The 20,533-nt window shown below is 40.0% G+C and overlaps 1 long non-coding RNA gene across 1 annotated transcript in view; it reads left to right on the top strand.

The window, feature by feature from the left end:
* Window positions 1-7,077: 7,077 nt before the first annotated feature.
* The window catches only part of LOC121073569, an 82,675-nt gene continuing 69,219 nt past the window's right edge, over window positions 7,078-20,533 (top strand). Inside the window, exon 1 of the long non-coding RNA XR_005821799.1 lies at window positions 7,078-7,417. This is a non-coding gene — a long non-coding RNA (uncharacterized LOC121073569). The remainder of the gene's footprint in view (window positions 7,418-20,533) is intronic.

Here is a 20,533-nt window from a genome sequence, read left to right on the forward strand (position 1 = left end):
CAGGACTGTTTTACTTCAAACAAGTCTCCCATAACAAGAAGGTAGCATTTCACAGCCAGGAATAAACTGCAGTGATCGGATATACTCTTACTGTGCCCATTGCCTGTATGGCCTTGTGTCCAACAATAATGAATGCCTGGCAGGTCTCTGAAAGCCTGGTAAGGCTGGCTGTGGTAGGTGTGAATCCTGAGCACAGCCTCCCAGAAAGGAGAAAGAGCTTTGTTTCAGCTGGCAGGCAAAACTGTGGTGGCTTCTGTATCCATCCTTTTGGGAGGAGTGTTGGGAAGGTGGGAATTCGGTGGTCTCTTGTGAACTTGTTGGATGCTGCGTGAACCATATATCGCTGTGGCCCAAAGCATTTCTTCCTGCCCTGGCTGCTCTGAGAGTGCTTTTCTTTGGCACAGGTACGCACAAGCAGCCCAGGTCCAGCTCTGTGCCCTTCATACACGGCATGCTGGGGAATTGGATGCAGAGATGGAATAGCTGTGCAGGAGTCTGCTTGTCTCTGGCAGATCTGATGAGCTCTGACTCCAGGCTGTCCCTGCCAAACCCAGGTTGGTGATCTGTCTGCCCTGCTGATTCTGGGATATATACCATCTGCCTTTTCCATTATCCATAGCATTTCTGCTCCTATCATCTTGTGTAATGGCTTGATGATTGGATTGCAGAATGTCAGCTATACAGATATACAAATATAGGTTACGTTTTTCTAGATCTGAGCATTTTTACAGGATAAAATAATAGCATAGTTTTGTACAAAGGAGATGAAACACCAGGGAAGCAAATGATATTTTGTCTTTTTTTTTCTTCCTTTCCTTAACTTACTAGCTGAAAGCCAGGCAGTGTACAGAAGTGGTGGGCAAATGAGAATATCTGCTGCATTTATTCCAGAATCAGAATTTCAGATGGAAAAAAAAAGTCAGAGAATTTGTTTTTCAATATGAGGTTAAATGATCCCAGTGGTGTCTCTTGCAAGAGTGGTTAAGATTGGACAAAGGGGAGGATCATTTCAGTCTGTGCTTCACATACTCAAAAGTGTTGAATGATGTTACAGGAATGATGAAAAATTTTGTCTGAAATAATGTTGATTCATCTACCTTTCAGCTCCTACCATATGTGACCTGTTTTTTCCCCTTTCTTCTTCCTGCCCCTTTGCCCATGGCTCTTTTTATAACATTTGGTACTTTTTTTTTTTTTAAATGTACTTAGAGGGTCAAAACAAAGCATCTAAGAACAGTTTGAGAAGCCAGTGAAGGTTAGATCACTATTAATCCACTTCAAACAATAGACCAGAGGAAAAAAATCTCCTTTTTTCTTTTCTACATAGGAATTACTCTGTGCCCCTGTGGTTTCTACCTCATTACAAAAAATGCAATCATTTTTGTTATTTTTTTAATGGGAAAACAAAACAAAACATTCTTTCTGTGTAATGATGGTGTAGTAGACCTACTCAAAAGCAAGTATAAAACTTTTTATCAGGGCAAGCCATATTTACACCTATGTGAAGTATTGTGTTTGTTGCACTCCAGAGAGATTTATAAATTACAACCTTTTTATGTGGACAGGTGTTCTTAGGAAGATCAGCATTACATTTCAGGTAAAGAGGACAGGTAATTACATGGTATGTACAATGCTACTGGCAGCCGTTTTGCATTTTGCCCAAGCTCAGCTTCCCAGCTCTCCTTATTAATGTCTGATAGGAAAAGCAGCAGGACCCCGCACAGGAGTGCTCCAGTATTGCAGAATGAGTTTGGAAACTGCACTGTAGCTGCTAGTAAAAATTTTTCCAAATACCTGGCTAATTATATAATTCAATACGTAGAAGACACCTGACAATTGTTTCTAACAAGTCTCAAATGTAGCAAAGTGAAACATTATTTGACTATGTATGTTCATGTAAAGAGCAGTTGTGCAGTCCTGCTTAAACTCTTCTTTTGCAAAACTAAAGGAGCTGGAATCTTACTTCTGCAAAAATGACTCCTTTGTAGAGATACGATCTACCCTGTGTGGTTTTTTTTTTTTTGTGTGTGTGTGTATTAGAAGGTGAGTGCTGAAGTACTGCTAATTAAGCTCAAGTTTTTTGGTACTCCTTAATTTTGTTTTACATTACCAGTTCTGTTCCCCATCTTGGTGCTGTAACTTTGAATCCTGCCCTCCATCCCTGATGGTCCAAATCTAACAATGAGTGATCATGAAAAGTGGCAGTATGGGCAAAGCTACTGAAGTGGGAAGAACTTCTTTTCCAGGGTTTGTCTCCAGCAGTTTCAGACCTTTCCTGTTCAGAGAAGTCCATGAGCCAGTAAGTGAGCTGCTGTCATTCAAAGCAGCAAAGCTTGTCAGGCTGTTTTATCAATATGGTGTATTGGAGTCTTAATTTAATATAGAACAGTACATCCATGGGGATGGGTTTTTCCTAGAAGGGTGGCTGAAATATACATCCAACACAGTAATGCCAGTTTGCTTGCTTTTCTGCTGTCACTGCTTTCAATGATTTGAGGGTGAGGAGCTTTACGCAATTAAGCCTTATGCCTTATGTTCCCAATACATAATTTAATTTTTGCTTGGTAGGTGAGCCTGCTTCATTGACTTGAATTTTCTCCTTTCTCAGTTACTACCGTTCTGCCCGTTTTAGTGTAATATCTTCCTAATGTTCTGTGTTGGTTTTGTTTTTGTTTTTCTTGTGTATTCAATGCAACATTTTCGATGAGATTCAACCAATGGTACTGCATTCACATTCAACTTTTTGGCAGCATCTGAAACTGCAATATGACTGCTGATCTAGGCAGCTCTTAGAGTTGTATCTCATTGATTTTGTGTCCTGAAGTGAGAGAAGATTTGTGCCTGAATCTTCTGAAGTTTGAATTATTCATGTTTCTATGCTTGTTTAGGTGGCAGCCCACTGGCTTCATAGGTCACTGGCAATAATAAAATGTAAACAGGATCTCTATAGGTACAGAGAGAGAGTTCATGCACAGACTGAGCACCACTGAAGCCATCCAGAAAACGTGTCTGTATTGTAAATGAAATGAATCTTCTCCAGAAATGCATAATGTCTGCAAAACATTTGAAGGGCTCATGAAATGAGTCAGGTCTGCAGTGCTTCATGAAGATTTGAAAGTCCATAGAATGCATGGTGTGATTGTGTTTGCCAGATTTCAGTAAAACATGCAGAAATACAATGGAAGTATCCACTAAAAGTATTCATATAAAAAATACAACTGTGAATCACAGGTTCCAACAGTGATAGTGTATAGTATCTGGCAACAAATCAAGCCTCATCAATTCTTAGCCCAAGATGGGAGTGAAATACTGAAAGGAAGCTAAATAAGCCCTATGACTAAATATCTATACAATTTGTGATGCATTCCTCTTCGGGACCACTATGGGAAAGTACAATATCTCAAATTGTCTTGTGAGGAAGCAGGTGTGTTATTCTGTATGTACTACATGCAGCAAATGGTAGAGCAAGCTGATAGCAATTGCTGCTAACGATAAGAGTATCCTTGTGCTTTGCCTTGAGCTTAGTAATTGTTTTTTTGCCCAGTCTATTGAATGGGAGCTGACACACAAGGAATGTTATCAACAGATTTCCAAGTTTCTACCAGTTAGGAATGCTAGGAACTGTATACAATCTGAAACTTCACCAAATATTAGAAACTGTAAGAAAACAAGGGCTATCATTATGCCCCTAAGTGCACCACAACTGCAGGTGATAAATGTCATCAGCTCTTGTAACAAAATCGGTGACATTGATTCAGCGTGCTTCCATCATCCAATATGTATTCCAGCACAGAAGGTACTGTAAAGTCTATAGTTACAGACAGATACAGATGTCTTCAAAAGGCATATTTAAAGTCAGCCATTTCAGAATATTATGAAGCTCAAAATTAGGATCTTGGTGAAGTGACTTTGAACTCAAAGCAGTGAAGTCATTGAGCAACTTGTATATCATCTATGAATTTGTGAATCACTGCCTCCTAGCTCACCAAAGTCCTTCTAGTTATATGGCAGAGTCCCAAATGTTGTCTGTTGTTCTTCTGAGCCAAAAAAGGAGCTTGCTACTGAAGAGTCGCAGTGCTCCTCACCATCCATAGGTCTTGACATGCTTTGTGAAAGGGAAGGGACAAGGAACAGAGGAAAGCTGTTTTGGGTTCTGTCAGCTCTGCCCAATACATGAGAGATGTCAGACCTGGAGGAGGCCCTTGAGAGGGAAAATGCAGACCCTGTACATGTTTCTCACTCCAATCAGTGCCTTAGGAACTAAAAATGCTGTTTTTCTGAGTGGTAACTAAAGCAGTTTCTTCCCTCCCTATTTTAACAAATTTAGTAAATCATAACTTTAATGGAAATTTTCACAATTTGTACTGCTACTTACAAGCCCAATGATCTCTGCAATGTCTGCTCTCCCATTATAGCACAGCAGAGCCTTCCTTGGCAGTATAAAAAGCAGTCCAGACAAATAACAGCTGTGTTTTGGTTTTGTAACACCTTGGCATGTATCACTTCACGTTGACAAATAAAAATCCTGCTTTTGATTTTGGATTCCTGGCCAAAAGCTGTAGTAAGTTTTGTGCTCTCATTCAATTTGGTATGTCTCTTTGGAGATACGTTTTCTGATGAGATGCCAGGTGCGCTGCACGCGAGGCAAGTTCTAGAGGCACTTCAGCATTATGGGCACTTCAGCACAGCACTAAAAACCATAAAAACTGGCGGGTCCTTATTTACAGCTTATCCACCATTTTTGCGGCATCGTGTTCTTCAGTGCTGTAGTTGTTGTTTCATCCTTCTCAGCCATCGCAGAAAGGACAGCTTTTCATTGCTTACCTCTGATGTTAAAACTGGGGAAAAGACCTTGTTTCTTCTGAAGAACAGAAACTGTGTTGAGCTTAAGTCATTTGCTGCGCAGTACAGCTATTTTGTCCAGTTTGCTTGTCAAGCTTAATCTTCAAGGCTGTATATAAATAGAATACTTATTGAAGTATTTGAACTGTGATGATGGTGATAATCCATCAGTTGGGTGCTGAAATCTTCATGTAATAAGGTATGCGTTTTCCCAGTGAAGGCAAAAAGCAATTTTTAAAGATATGTTGAATTGTTCTTTGCTCAATATTAAATTGTTAGGCTTTTTAATAGGGAGACAAGGCTCTTGCTGTACCAAGCTTGATGTAGAAATTATTGTATAAAATTTTATGACCTGTATTATTCAGCAAGCCAGACAAGATGATACTAATGCTCTCTTCTGGTCATAAATTCTGTAATATGCTTAGATACTGCATGGTTACAGTGTTGGCATAAATATGCTGATGGGTACAGATTTAATTAATTTTTAGAAGTTCCTTGTAATTATTCCAGTGATAGATGTCTAAATTTGTCCATAACATAGTAGAAAAAACATCCCACTGCATTACTGCTACTTGAAAAATTTAATGGCTGCAGGGCCTGAGGTTGTGGTTCTGCTGTTGCCATTTTGTTCTACAAGTGTACTTGTAGTTCCACGAAAATTATGACCTGAGCTACACAGCAGAGCATGGAGTTAGCTCCTCGTAATCACAGTCTGTGAGCTCTTGAGAAGGACTCTTTGGCCACAAGGAAGGGCATACTAGGGAGGCTGTTAGAGCCTTAAAGCATGGGTCTGAAATGTGCTAGGCTGGAACAGTAGAAGAGTTAAGATGTCAACGTTTGATTCCAAGGATGAGCAATATTACGTGGAGGTTTGTTCCTGAACTTTGGGATGGTGCACAACTTCTCTTGTACTCAAAAGTTATTTTGCCACTATTTTAGAGAAGGTTTTAACTTTCAGTGCATCCCAGCGTTTTTCAAAGGAAGGAATGGTGACCTCATGAAAAATAGGTGTTACATTTTATTTTTTTTTACTTGTAAGAAATTGTGACATTTATCTTTTATTATTTTTTTTGTGTTATCAAAAATGTCTCTGGAGATCCAAGAAATACAACAATGTACCATCAAATTGTTTCTACATTTTTTTTCTGCTGTAGCTCTTGACAGAAGCACTGAAGTTGGCAGGACAGCACAAGTCTAGATGCTTTTCAATGACTTTGATATACTTTGCTAGTGCCAACAGCTTTTGAAAAGCATTACTGTTTTAACAAGGAGGTTTGAAGGGAACAAACCTGTATGAGTAGCCTGTGTATTCCTGCCAGGTACTGCTCCAATGTCTGAGAAGGGAGTCCAAAAATAAGATGAAGGTAGTTAACTTTGTCTATGTGTGCTGATAACTGAACCTTGTACTATTTAAATTACCATTAGACTAAATGGATGACGTTCAGAGAATGAATGTGGACAGTGTCTTTTAATGTGTTTTCCTCATCAAGAGAATAACAGGAAACACAGATATGAAAAGGGATCAGCCATCTGCCAACCTTTGACCCATGGTGAGCCTTTTATCTTGTATATTTTGGCAGTCAGACACTCACTCAATCTCTTTGATTGACACACGATAAAGATGACTTAAGTATTTCCATTTTAGGAAGCATGGAAGAGATCTGAATATTCTGCAAAGGAGCTTTGTGTAACTACTACTGTTTCTTTAGGATACAAAGAATGCATCCGTCATGTTTGTGGTAGCCATAAAAGAATACCTTCATGTGTGCAGTCAAGAATTGTTATTCTGATTTAGTGTTTTAATAGTCTAATAATTCAAATTATACCTAGTTACAAATCATAGTCCAAGTTAACATAGAAGAGCTTCAATAATCATGTTGAGTTTGCTACAGCTGGCAGGGATCTCTGAACTGAGAGTTTCATTCTGAGTATTGAGGCTGAGTACCTGTACGTGCTGGAAATCCTTGGCCCAGCAATGCGCGATTGCTCAGAGACAGGAAAACTTCAGGCCCACAAGCTTCTCCTTTCACTTTAATGCACAACTTTGGTTTTGTGTCAATAGGAGTCTCCAACCATGTGCTCTTGTACGTGTTGTTTGAGTACACTGACTTGAATCACTTAAATATTCTTGCTGTGAGCAGTTTCTCATGTAAAACCATGTAAACTTACAAGGAGTTTTTCCTTGTAATCATGTATATCAACATCCAGTATATCAATCCTGTATATCAACCCCTGAGAAATCTGTAGTTAGTAAAAGAAGCAAATAGTTCATGTAAACTCAACAGCCTAAATCATGGAGGCGAGAGGTTTTAATTAAGGTGGCTCTGTGAGGATGCAGGTGGTGAGCAGCTGTTGGCAATATGGAGCCTTGCTCTGCAATGGCTCGCTGCACATTGCTGGTTTTTCATGGCAGGTGCCTTTGGTTTGCTGCTGAAGCAGACACTGATAAATAGTCGGTGTGACGTGAGATCTAGTTGCTTTCTATTCTTCCTTTCAACCAAAAGGACTCAAAACCCACTACTTTTAATGGAAACTTCGCTACTCGAGCATGACGTAGCTGGAGATTAGCAAAACAGTAAGTGTTATGAAACTACCTACTCTGCAGCATGTAGTCTTTTTCTCAAAGCTTTCTCTTTGATAATAAAATGCGGCATCCAAAGATGCATTTGTCTTGGAATTTGGAAAGCAAATACTGATTTATGCATTTGAACAAGTGGTAAGCCTTAGAGAAAAACACTTGTCCATCTTTCTTGATGATACTTACCTTCAGAGGGTGTATATTTATAGGCTTACTGTTCTAATAATGTTAAACAACTAGACCTCGCGGTAACTGAAGCATGACTTTCATTGCAATTTATGCTTATTGCTGAAAGGGATTAAGTAACAAAAATCAAGGGTTAGTGGAAGTATCACCTTGAATTTTGGATGCTTTTCAGTGCATCTTTAGAAGCTTGTATTTCCATTTCTTCATTCAAAATGCTTTTATAGGAGGAAAAACATCATCTGGGATCTTTCAATGAATGTGCTCATAGCAATAGGATACAATGGGTATCAAAAGAACCAGGTGCAAGGCTTGCTTTCTAGCTGCATAGCAATGCTCTGTGCACAACTTCATGTCCACGTGCAGTGGAGATTGGTGGCAGCCAGACTTTTATATGACTTAGGGATTGGAGAGGAAGCCTAAAGTCAGCCACAATCACCACCTGTGTTTTTAACTGTTTTGAGCAAGAGAAATATTCAGCAAATTGTAATGGATTCATGGAAAACAATGTAATTTATAGCCTGCTCTATTTCATTATCTGTAACTCCACTGTGGCTGGTTGTGCTCCCTGTTCAGTGCAGCCAAGCTGAAGGTGGCAGAGGCTGTTGGTTGAGGAAGGCTACTCCATTTTTTCTGGGAAGTTTTGATGGGCAGCAAGCTTTGGTCTGTTTGCGTTGCCCATGCAACCTGGAACTGCAGCTGGTATTCTTCGTTTTTAGACCATCCCTAAAGTTAACAACAGGCCCCCCATGCTGGTTGGGAATCTGATCTGTCTCCAGAGTCACACTTTATTCATAGGTGGTAGCTGGGAGCCCTAACAACCATAGGAGGGCTTTGTACACTTTATTGTTTGTAAGGAGAGAATAGAACTTAACCAAAGGTTGTTTTTTTTTTTTGTTTGTTTGTTTTTGCTTGGCTGCTGACCTTAAAATATATAACTGAGTAATAATGGAGATGAGATTGAATGTAAACCATCTGAAAAAGACAGATACCACTGGAACCTTAAAAATCTGCCTTAATCAAATTCTGTTTTCATTATCTGTTTGAAGGATTTCTTGTTACTGCATAATAAACTGCAAAGGACATTCAAGGATCTGCTGGCATAGATAAATATAGTAGTGCAATTGGAGAGCTTAATCCATACCGCAAACTGGTGGCACGCAGCCTTTCTGGCTGGGGTGGCCGCTTAGTTTCTGTTTCTGCCAGAGGAGCACCATTCCTGCCTCCCTGTTCAGTGAGGTGGTAGCATGATGGAAAAGAGGACCCGTGTCGAGGGATTGTCTTGGTTTTGGCTGCTGCCCTCTCCTTCCTTGATCACAGGAAGAAGAGAGGCCAGTGGTCCAGGAGTGGCTGCTGGTTGAGCACCCCAGCCTCTGGGCTATGGGGTGAGGGTCTGCAAGCATCCCAGTGGCAGAGCCCCACTCCCAGTTTGCAGGACCCTTGTCACAAATGCTGCTTCCATAAGCAGGACAGGTCTTGTCCCAGTTCTGGGTTTTCCAGTGCCTTTGGCCTCTTCAGGTTTACCCTGCCCCTATCCACCCCCAAAGGAGAAGCATTTAGCTGTCGCATTTTATTTGCACAAAACATCATGTTTTGTTCAAGCCAGGATTTTGAGGATACAGCTGTATTGTCACTTGTTATAATTAAACTCCAAAGGCCTGACTTTAGTCCAGAATCCGTGGAGTTTTTGTTAGGCACCATGGCAGACCTGTGCTGCATAAAGGTCTCACACATCACAGTCCTATTTGCTTTAAAATGAAAATAAGAGCAGTGAAAGCATATTTTAAAACAATAACTCTTCATGGGTGTAAAAGCTTGAGCTGTTTTTGCCAGTTACCTTCCAGAAACTCTGCCTTTTTTTTCAGTTTTCAAGTTTATCAATTTTTGGTTTAAGCTGTGTCACAGTATTTTACCAGTTGGGGTAACAACAACCCTATTTGTATTGTGCTGCTTTCTTTATTTCACTGCTCACTGGTAGGTAGTGTGTATGTCAGCAAGTAGAATTACTCAGGAAGTGAGAGAGTTTACCAGGACCTATTTGTTAATTATTTCTCCTCTGCTGTCACAAACAGCCTTGATTTTTCAGTAGCTATGTGAAAAGACTGCAGAGCTCAGGCACCCATTGCATTTACACATCTCGGTGATTTGGGGCTCCCAGGGCTTGCTTCTGTCCCAGTTACTCTTCCTTTCCTTCAGAAGTGAGGGAAGGAGCTCATAAATAGGGAGGTAGTTCACATTTCAGACAAGTCTCTCATCTGATGAGCATTGTGTTGCAATCTCTCCAGTTACAATGGGAGAAAGATATTCTAATTACTATTGCTAAAATGTCAAACCTCAAAATGCCTTTATTTTTACAGCAATGAGCTGACTCATGCTCTCTTGCCAGAGTCATTCCATATTTCAGTGACTAAAGACTTTTTTTTTTTGGTGAAAAGTACTTTATTAAAAATAAAGATTGTGCGCATTTTTCATTTGTCAAATCTTGAAACTTAAATTTGGGCTGCTGGCAAAGAAAGAATGTTCTTTTAATGTATTTTAAGGGACAAAATGCATTTATGAGTCTGTCTCCCTCCTGCAGCTGATGGATAAGGGGCTGCAGCGCTCCTGCATGAAGTGCTAGGAGTCTGTGGGCCTGGATGGAGAGTAGAAAAGAAATTTCTGGTGCCATCCTCACCTGCTTAGAATGGCCCACAGCTGGGCAGGTTGGGTTGCTTAGGCCAGTGTCTGCCTCAGTCCGTGTCATCCAGCTATCCCTAAACTCAGCCCTCTTGTATGTACATGGAGTTGTGTGTATGTACGTATGTATGGACATACTGGAAGCACATGCAGAGAGTGAGATGCATCCGTGGGGTTGTTCAGACACATTGGCTGCCCTGTGCTGCCCTGCTTTCAGGCTTGCCAAAGTGACAATGGACGGTCTCTGAGGAGGCTTGCAAAGCGATATTCCTTGCTGGTTACTCAGGGCTGGTAACTCATAAAAAAACAAAACCAGCAGTTGCACCGGAGGGCAATGAACAGCTACTGTTGAGATGCCTGAGGCAATGTCTGTTAGGAGCCGTACCAATTGTCAGGCTCTGCAGTGCTGGACTGACTGCAGAAGAGGGATCCTAAATCTTAGGGTCACAACTGTGGAGAAGGTTTGTGACGTGGAGCAGTGAGAAGCTGAAGCATGTTTGCCATTGGTTAAGCTGTGGTTTTAGTCTCTCTTAACTGCCGGCAGGATTATTTGGGTGCTGGTTCTATAAAAGGTGCCCATCTGTCTGCCTCAGAGGAGCTGTGCGAAACACCTTCTCTTTACCTTAGTAATCTTGCATGGGATGGAGCTGGGACTGAAACATGGGCCAAACTTTCCTGGCGTGCAAGTGGACAGCTTAAAAGAAAGCTGAAGTATACAAGGGGTGCTATTCGGACCAGGCAGAACAGCTCTGAAGAGCAGTTTGGTGGAGTTGGTTGTTTTGTGGTCCAGGGACTTCTGGATGTTTCAGCCACAAATTACAGAGCTTTTAAAATGAAGAAAGCCTTGTAGTGCTATATAGCTAACTGGTGTGTGCACAGTTGTGGATAGGCTTCCCTGCTTTAAAAAAGCTTGCAAATTACAATTTTATGAAAACAGGGAGGGGGAAAAAAAAAAGTGATGTGACTGCTAATAGTACAACCTCTTTTACCAGGAACAGTTTTCAGTGCCTAACCAGGAAAGTTAAATCTGTCTTTGCAGTTTGCTTCTGTTTCTTGTCTGCAGTCCCTGTTAAGCTTTCCCAGCTCGTGTACATGCTGCTAGCTCCTGTCCTGGCAAAGCTGGGCATTCCTTTTCCCAGGTGAGAAATGCAAATTTGCAGGAGAAACTCAAATCAGTCCATAAGCTAAACAGACTTCCCCATGCCTTAAATGGCAAAAAGTTGACACTTTTGTAAACTTGCAATAGTTTTAGAGAAAATAAATATTTGACTATCAAAACCAACCAAACAAACCCAACCTTTGACAGTAGTGTTTACTGAGAAGTTCCACTTGTCAGACACACACCCCTGCTTCCAAGCCATGGGTTTCAGGTATCTGTAGAGCAGGATGGCATATAATGTGTCAGATTAACCCCACCTCACCGCAGTGTTACCTTTTCTTTATATTTTGCAAGTAATTATATACAGCAGGAACCAAGCAGGGATGTCTGCAACTACAGATTTAGAAAATAGTTTGTGGTCATTTATCATCTTGCTCCCTAAATGAGAAACGGAAAAAGTTTCCTGAATCTTTTAAACAGTGCTTTCAAACCAAATTTCCTTTCATATAGTTTCCAATAGAGTGATTTTTGTTGTTTAAAAGAAGTCAATATGTGGAAACCAAAGTTGTATAAAAATAGAAATATGTGAACAGCAACCAAGAAGCTTGATAGTTTCTTAGGCAACTGAAGTGCTGTTAAAACTATTTGGAATATTTGTCTATGGTAAAGATTAAGGATAGTTCAAATGGATGTACAACGCCTTTTCAGTTTCTAACAAAAGGCAATTTTTCTCCCACTGTTTGGCTTATTTTAGCTGTGGGCATTGCTACGCTAATTTGCATAACAGTATTTTCATTCTATTGTCAGTAAAGAATTCATTCCATTTGTGTCTGAAAGCAAAAGCATGTAGTTTTTTTTTTTTCTTGATGTGGCATAAAGTTGAAATAGTACATCTTCTAATTTCTTCAAAGAAAAAGTACTTGAAAAGTATTTGTTCATTTCATATAATTATGGTCTTGCTCGATGCATGTTTTTAGAAATAAAATACTCTATGCACATGCGCAGCAGTTCTTAAATATGAAAAAAATGAGGATTTACAAGCCATGGGCTCATACTCTTCCAAAAATTGTCTAAATGATTCAAGTACCTGAGTCTCATCAGTTCGCTATTGGATTGGGACTTCTTTTGTGTGGCTTGGGAACCAATTACATGTTTCTTTCCTTCCTTTCCATGCCTTCTCTGTATTGTCCAATGGATAATTCCCCACAGTTTTGGATCAAGGTGATGTAGTTTTTCCGGTCTGAGCTTAAACATTTGCATATGCAAATGATTTGCAAAAGGCAGCAGGCATACTGGTAGATTAAAGAGCAAAATAACTGATGGGATGTCAAATGGTGTTTTTTTCAGATACTATCGTAAAAACATCGTGATTTTGTCTCCTACTTAGGTATGAGCACTGCAGAGTCCTAAACTAATGAAAAGATCAGTATTGTGATCATGTTCACACTTACTTATGTTCTTCATGTAACTTCTGTGATTTTTTTTTTTTTTTTGCTTTTTGAAGAGGCAGAAAACAAATCTGTTATCCATATCCATAGTAGTTATCCATTACTAAAAACACAGATTGAATAATTTTAGCAAATATCTTCTTAACCCTTTAACGCATTTCCATAGCTTTATACCATATTTCCATTTTAAAATAAATTTGTTCCTTTTGGGTAAAAATAAATAAGTCAAATGAACATCCTGCCTTGTAAGTAAGGAGATAGGGAAGGGAAAGAAATGTCCCAAGCAATAAAATCTGTTCTTCATTAAGACCATTATCTGTTCTAATGTAATCATGGTCAAGTCCAGACATCCCTAAATCAATGCAGTCTGGGCAGATATCACAACAGCTCTTCAGAAAGTTCAGATAACACCAGTGTCAGTAGCCTAACTCTGGGATAGGCTTAAATGTGCATCAAGAAACGAAACCAGGAGGAGATAAGAGAGAGCTCTGAACTGTATCTCTGGCGACAAAAGTAATACACTTTGGGGAGTAATTTCTTGATAGTCGACTCTGCATTTTTCATCAATAAAGGCAGAATAATCAAAATAAAAAGTACTCCCTGCAAGGGAAAAAGCTGAAACCTATTTTTGAGGACTTAGCATTTAGTGGAGGGACCTTCAGATGTTTCTGTGTCGCTTAGATTAGAAGCCAACATTTCTAACATTCAGTGAGATAAGTTTTCTCCTTTTTTTTCCCCTCCCACTTCTTGTATTTATTTAATGGCCTTTTTCTAAGGGATGCAGGGTTCTGTGACTTTTCTGTTCTTCTTGAAGAGCTGATAAACCTCTTGGTCACACACTTTCTCAAACCTGCAGCAGGAGTTAAGTCTGAAAGATGTCCGGATTCTGTAGGACACGTACAGACTCACTGGCTGGATAAAGAAGGGAAGCTTTGTTCACATCCCTGGTGAGGGAGAATGAGAATTTAGCTAAGTTTATTTTTTTCCTGGTGGCACCTGGCTGAGCGGGTTGTATATTGGCTACCAGTCTGAATTGTGAACACTGGCCCCACCAGTAAACCAAGAAAAGCAGTGATAGTGGGAGCTGGAAGTTACGAGAAGGGGGGATGAGGTTTGCTCAGACAGAATTAGGATTTTTTTAGTGCCTCTGGTCATGACTCAATCTTCTTTTCTTGTACAAGGCAAATGCTTGAGAGCATTTAGGTACCAGTAAAAATCCTCCACCAATATGTAGTTACTTAGAGAATCTGCAGGAGCTTTGTTGGTAATAATGAGGGATCAGGGGGCTGGGGTTTAAGTGCTTGTGTATTTTAAAATCTATAAACGAAAGGGCCTACAGAGGGCTGAGAAATGCTAAATATTTTAAGTGATATTGTAAACAACAAATCACACTTAACTTTGGGATGGCCTGCTTTATTTGTACCTTCCAATTATATGATACATTGTGAGGACCTTTCCCAACCTGGGAGTGAATAACTGCCTCCCAGGAGATGCTGTGATGTTTGGATTTAGATGTTCAGTTGTTTATTTATTATTTTTTAAAGTCAGGAATTAGACCAGTTGCACACTAGGGAACAAATTGGCTTCTGCAAGTGAAAAAACTCCTGTGCAGTTCTGAGGGTAATAACCTGCAGAAGGGAATCTTTAAAGGATAGGACAGACTCCCACCCCAAGAGAGCTGCAGGTGTTCAGGAAAGGAGCTTACTAACCCAGCCCCAAAAGAAGTGGAACCAGTATGGTGCAGAAGAAGGTTTAAAACAGGAGAGGCTCTTCTAATGTCTTCTACTGTGCAGAATAGCTAGCCAGCTGTTGGCTCATGGCTCCTGCCAGGTCCTGAAGGGGAGCATGGGACTCCATTCTCGCACTACTCATGTTGGATGTGCTCTGAAAAGCCGGGTGAGGCTCTTATTACCACCTCTGTTGGTGGATGTCAGGAGCCTTTTTAATAATGAATATGAAATTAAGAATGTTAATACAGGTGCTATCTTGTGTGTCCAGCTGTCTTAACAGTAATCCTGCAAATTTCTATTCCTGTGGAGTAGGACCAGTGCCTAGGTATGCATTTCTAATCATGTTAATGAGACTAGTCACATGCAAAAACCTGCAGGGTTACAATCAAAGCTCTGAATATTTTGCATCCGAATGCTGGCAAGACTGTCTTCTGCAGTTACTTATGCTTGGTTTTCCAGGGCTCACCGATGCAGAAAATTACATAGACGAGCAATTTCCCCAGCTTTTCCTTTTCCCTTTCCTATCCCGTATGCAAGCTCTCTTTTTGTATTGGCAGGATTGACTGAGAGCCTGTTATTGTATGGAGGATATTCCCAGGAGGCTCTCTGATCCCCATTACTCTTTTTTTTTTTTTGTGCTCCTGGAGCCTTTCAGAAGTGTAACTTTTTGAAGCAGAATTCTTAGAATAAAAGAAGATTTTAGGTTTCTTGAAAAGAATGAATGGTTTCATCTGTGCCCTGATAGAACCGAGGGAGTAGATGAAATGAATAATTTTCCCCTTTACAGCTGAAAAATATGAAAAGTCCTATGCAATGTCAGATTGAGTCTTTGGAAATAGATAGGATTATTATTTGTGCAGTACTTGCCTCTTCTCCTGACACCAGTGGTGAAGAGGAAGGAACTTTTTGGCCTGACTCTTGGTTTACTTCATGTGTTGTTGTTAACTCTCCTTGAATGAAGGTTCTCTATGAGAGTGTGGCAAGGGACAGAGCCTGTCAGGTCCCCCTACTGAGTTTTTCTGCCTTGCTCTCTGCAAGTTTTTCATCCATTTCACTGTTGTCCTTCCTGATAACACTGTATCTTCTTTCTCATTTAAGCTAGAAGACATGACCATGGCAATACCTGTGGAAAAAAGGTGCTTCTAACTGTACCCCATTTGCTCTGATATTTGAATGATCTTTCAGTGCTGTTTCTGCTGCACAGGTTTACTGCCCACCTGGCGAGAAGTCATTCCTGTCTGATTCTTCCCTCAACTCTGACTCAAGTGGGATTGCCGCTGTAGGGTTTGATCTTTAGATCTATTTTTTTTTCTGTGCCCCAAATGATGTGCTCAGGGTAGGAAGGAAACTGGCTTCATGAAGTAGAAGTTGCACTGCGAATTTCAATAGCATATCTTCGGGCACTTTTAGGCTACAAGAAGATAAAAAATGTCGCCCCAAGAAGTCTCCACCACTGACTCCTGTGGTTGTCTTCTGGATGAAGTCCAGGCTTTTGACCTTTTAATCCTGGAGAATGATAGTGGGCTTGACCAAGTTTAATAGTACAGTACTGCGAGATCAACAAGGGCAAAGAGATAAATGTGGATTTGCTGTTACTACCTTTTCCAGCCATTGCTTAGCCAGAACAACATGAGTAGTCCATGGTATTTTATGAATTTTCTGAAGTGCACAGGGGTGGTGTTTAATTAAGCTTTTGTGATTATATGTACTGGCCTCAAGCACAAACAAAACTGCAGCTGTTTGGGATGATGCAACTTGTGCAATCTCTACTGCATAGACCATACTCACTGCCAGAGGGGAAGGAAAGGGAGAAAACAAATCACTGCCAGAGCATGATGCACCTTGCATGGACCTAGAGAGGAAACCAATTTTCTTCCACAGCTTTCATTTTAGTGTTTTGTAACATCTGATTTTGGAAAGGTGCACATAGGAAATGGAGATCTGTGCAATGAACTAAGCAGTCTTTTTTTTTTTTTGGTTATTTGGGTATTATTTTATATGTTCTTCTGTATTCGTAGTTGCCTTTTTTATTTTTTAAACATAAGTTATTTAGGAAGCAGCCTACTTGTTAGATGCATGCCAGATAAGGATTCAGTTGTGTTTAAGTTCTCTCTCCAGATGGATCACTGTGAGCAGGTGCCTGGTTAGCCTAGACTTGTAATGCTTTTCAAGAGTTTAGGATGAGAGGAAATAAATGGCAAGAGATCAAGGGCAAGTTGTGACAGAGGAAGCAGACTGGACAAAGGAATTTAGAATATCAGCGCAGCACAAATATAAAAAACAGGGAATAATAGGATTCAATGAGGTTGGCTAAAAGTGCAAGGCTACAGATGACTGTAAAGAAAGTAGGTTTGATGGGGTAAACTGAAGTCATAAAGTACCACTACAAAGGCACTGATGTATTTCCATATAACAATTGCTTTGTAAGCAAAAATTTTGATCTTAAATTAAACGTGGTCTATTTTTACATAAATACAGGCTGTATATGCCAAGTTGGAAGAGAAAATGATCTTGACAAAGTTCTCTACCTTGTCAATTTATCTGCAAAATTGAAAAAGCATTAGCATCACTGGTATACACGAATCAAAGCTGGTAGGTAAGATGGAAGAAGGCTAGGGGCTGGACTCTTGGTTGCTGTGTAAGGCTAAGAACTGGGACTTTGGTGCTGCTTTGTCTTTGCAGTCTTACAGCAAAGTTTTACATACTTTGCTGTAAGACTGGTAACTTGCTTAACCTCCCTGTACCTTTGTTTACCCACCTTTTTATGAAAGGAAGAGTCGTGCCCTACAAAAAAATCAAGAAAATCATGTGTGTGTTTTGACTTACAATGTTTTCATTTCACAAACTTCTGTTTTAATTGGAAATAATATCTTGGAATTATTTTCTTTAGGAAAATTGCTTTATGAATTTCAAGATTCGTAAAATCTGAACATTGAAATTCTAGGTTTAATGTCTCATGATCTTTCAGCGTATTTTGTACTTTGCTCTCAAATCACTAAGTGAGCAGTCATAGCTTTCTCTGTATTGGTTATAAACTAGTGCTCCAGATATCAGCATTTTCTTAATGGTTTCTCACAGAAATTGCATTTACTTTGAGCAAATTACTTCTGCCTCCATTTGTCATGTGGAGTGATGTACTTTTCTTCTGGAGAATGCTGCCGTCGAACCTGCTGCCCTGATGAGGTTTGTATTACAGGGATAGAAAATGGGAAAACTGATAGGTAATGTAATGAGTTAATTTTTTAGTTCCCATTTTCTATACATAAGCAACCAGTAATTATGGGACTTTAATTTAATATTGGAGACTTCTACAAAGACTCAGTCAGATAAGCTTTGCTTGAAATCGTGTTCAGGTACAGGTTGTTTGAAATAACAGTTGAGTGGGCATTGACTGAAGGCTGGTGAACGTGAAAACCTCTGGAAACTGCTAGCAAGCCACAGACCATAGGATTCAGAGCTGCTTGGAAGGAGAGCAGTAACTATTCAGATCAAAATCTGAACTGATCAAAAAATATTCTTCTTTCTCTCATTTCCTTTCCCTCCCCCAGGGTCTTTGTGAAGAGGAAAAGAACGACCAAAACTCATGGCAATGTTTTCTGGAAAGTGTTAATTGGCCCTGGATGTTTTTGAATTTATTTTTAAAGCAACCACCTTTTTTCCCATATATGTGTGGATTGTCTTTCTATCTTGGCTTGTTTTGCAAGTGGGAGAACTGAACAAGTATGGAGATGGCACTTCCTGAGGACAGTAGCAGCAGAAATGAAGAAAATGTTTTTTCCTATACATCTGTATACATTCCTGTCCTTCTAGACAGTAGTAGGAATTGACGTTTTGAAAGGTAACTTAAGAAAAAGTGGAAAGCCTACATTTCCCTGCTGATTCTGAACTTTGACAATCAGAAAGCATGGGAAAAGAAACACTTCAGGTGATGGACGACCTAGCAAAGTTTGAGAAAGATGCAGGGAAGAAATTTAGTGTGTGAAGTTGTTGTGTTCCTCCCCCCGCAGTTTTCAAACAAAGTTGAAGTATTCATTTGAAACACTATGTGATGAAGCACCTGGTAAATGCTTTTGAATGAGCAAATCAATATTCAGTTCCACACGGTGCTACAACTTACAGAGCAGCTGAGAGTGTGTTAAGTCTGTGTTCATGCCTCAATATGAAAACCTATATAGTTTCAGTAGTGTTTCTCTTAATTTTTTATGTACGTTACAGCACTTAGATCATGTATTTTATTACAATAAAACATTAAAACATGACTTGTAGCTAAGCTTTAAACCTCCACAAGTGTGGTAAACTTCCACATAAACCAAAAAGCAATACATGTATGGTTTCATCATTGCTTATTAATACTATAAATGAGCACTATAAATTTCTCTCTCCTACAATGCATGTAATAAAATACTTAATGGATTGTGAATGACATGTTATAAAACTTGGCATTAGGTACTGCAATTTATATTTAAATGCATCTCAGACAAATAAATGCTCTATAAATAGAAATCTATCTGAATTCAGAGTGGATGTAACCACTCATTTAGGTGTAGCAGTTTGGATGATGAAATCATTAGATAGTAATATATTTCTGCAGAAAAATGCATTTGTTGTATTCTGAAGGGAACTCCCCCAAGCACCCTGAGTATACACTCTCAAATAGATGAGGATTTTTATAAAAGCTAGGGGTGTTGCCTGTATTCCTAGAAAGATTCTGGTAACCTCTAAACAGAAACCATGATTTCAGAAGCACCAAAACCAGAACAAGTGCTAGTTAACAAGCTGATATAATAATGCTGGAGAAGAGGTTGGGGGGTCCTGAGGCAGACAGGTGTTATGTGCTCACCCAAACCAGCAGTTACTCATATTGCAACTCCTCAGTGCATTTCTCTTTGCAACATTAACTCAGTGGCAGTTTACAACTAATAAAGCACGCACTGCCTGAGTGCCACTGTTAACCATGACACTTCCTTACTATAGAAATCAAGTCTAATTCAGGGATGGAGCAGGAAGGAAATATGAAGTTTTAATGAAGAAGTCAAAAAAAAAAAAAGTCTTTCACAAGAAAGCAAAAGAACCTGAGTAAGAGCAAACAGTTTCACAAATCTTAGTGAGGGCTGATAAGTATTTTAGACTGTGCACTCAGCTATGAAATGAGAGCCAAAGGATCTAAAGGACAAGTTTAGATTAAAGTGGCCTTGTGCTTTGTTTCCAACACTCAGAGGAATGAGGCAGGACTCCGAACAAGGCCACTAATTCAGTCGATTCCAGATCGTTCCCTCCAGGATTTTCAAGTGAAGACAGGTGTTTGGATGGATTCAGAGCTGAGTGCTTATTTCTTCTCTCTTGAGAGAGAGATTAGTAGCTGTACCCTTGAGACAAGCCACACAGAGTATCTGCTAGTGCGTCTCAGACATCAGAAGATGAAATCATTTACCATGTCCTTTTATTCTATGCCTGTCCCACCCGCAGTCTGGGGCTATAACCTACTGCCTCGTCTGCAGGGTTTAGAAACCAAGGCTTGTAGATGACTGCTGCTTTGGGCTAACAATCAAAAATCAAATGGGCTCCTATACCGGACGGGTTGTCTGTGTCCAGTTCTTGCACGCCCTCAGTTTTGCTGTTGCTATAGATGTGTAATTCAGTAAATAGCACTTCCAGTAGCTTGAGGTATAGAGAGGCTGCTAAGCAATAATTTTCATTTATCTGTGTTTTTCAGTGATGTTTTATCTGGATGCGTGCACATCCACTGTTCTGCATCATGCAGAACATGGAGGGCAGCTGGGACAGGAGTTTCCTAATGCTTAAAACTTCTGTGACGTGTTACGTGGTGGGCTGAACTCGTTCACTCCTTGGGCAGGCAAGAGTCAGTAAAGATAACGTACATGAAAAAGAAAAGGGAGGAGGGGACACAGAAGGTCTGATTTCAGAGTTACCTGGCTGTCTGTTTCTGCATGGCTGGGTGGGGGTGAGGCTGCATTAT

Source organism: Cygnus olor, chromosome 7 (assembly GCF_009769625.2).
Source record: "Cygnus olor isolate bCygOlo1 chromosome 7, bCygOlo1.pri.v2, whole genome shotgun sequence".
Taxonomy (NCBI): Eukaryota; Metazoa; Chordata; class Aves; order Anseriformes; family Anatidae; genus Cygnus; species Cygnus olor.